Raw genomic sequence first — 956 nt, forward strand, 5'->3', positions numbered from 1 at the left:
ACAAATAATTTGATGAACTTTCAAATAGCTGTTGGGTTTTGTTCTACGGAATCACACAAAGATGGATCTAGGATAGCAATCCAAGAGTACCAAGAAAACACAAGAGAGCACAAAGATTTAACGTGGAAAACCCTTTTGGGAAAAAACTATAACACAAAGCGACAAAGATCCACTATGAAAGCATAAATTACAAAGAGAAGGGACTTAACCGATTCGAACTACTTCGAATCTCAACCTTGCTACACCCTTACGAACCCTGGAACCCTTTCTACAAATCCTTTGGAATACTTTAGAAAGCCTTAGGATGATTTAGAATGGCCCTAGGAACTCCTATTTATATATTAGGAAACCTCACTTTCGCAATGACTTGAAATAGTCCTGAAACCACCTCAAATTTACGCAGTCCACGTGCTGTCTGCATAACCTTAGACTGGCCGAGGTAGCGCTTGGGCTAGTTGAGGGTGTCATTCGACTAGTCGAGATAGAGCTTAGGCTAGTCAAAGGGTGCCCTTCGACTAGTCGAACATGTCCCTCGACTGGTCAAAGATATCGGAAATTCCCAAATACATTGTTGCTTGATTTTTAGTCGAACTTTCTCTGAGCTAGTTGAACTTTTCCAGATTTAAGACATCTGTTAACAACCATAGCACTCAAGTCATATCATTTGAATATTGATTGGCCTTTTAAAAGTGGATCCAAATCCAACTCGTATTTGTAAAGTGTCTGCATTTGTTCTATTTTCTAACACCATATGATCCATGAAAACAATCATAAGTTTCTCATGACTGGTTGGATCAAGGCGATCTTAACCTCGTTATAAAGATAATTTGACAAACTTTCAAATATGTTCGAAATCATCTTATTAGAAGAGTGCGTACCATTTTAAAAGTGGGACCAAAATTCATGATGACATAACTTATGTTGCTTGCACAATCGGTACTACACAGCTTTTGTAC

Source organism: Magnolia sinica, chromosome 6 (assembly GCF_029962835.1).
Source record: "Magnolia sinica isolate HGM2019 chromosome 6, MsV1, whole genome shotgun sequence".
In the NCBI taxonomy this organism is placed as follows: Eukaryota; Viridiplantae; Streptophyta; class Magnoliopsida; order Magnoliales; family Magnoliaceae; genus Magnolia; species Magnolia sinica.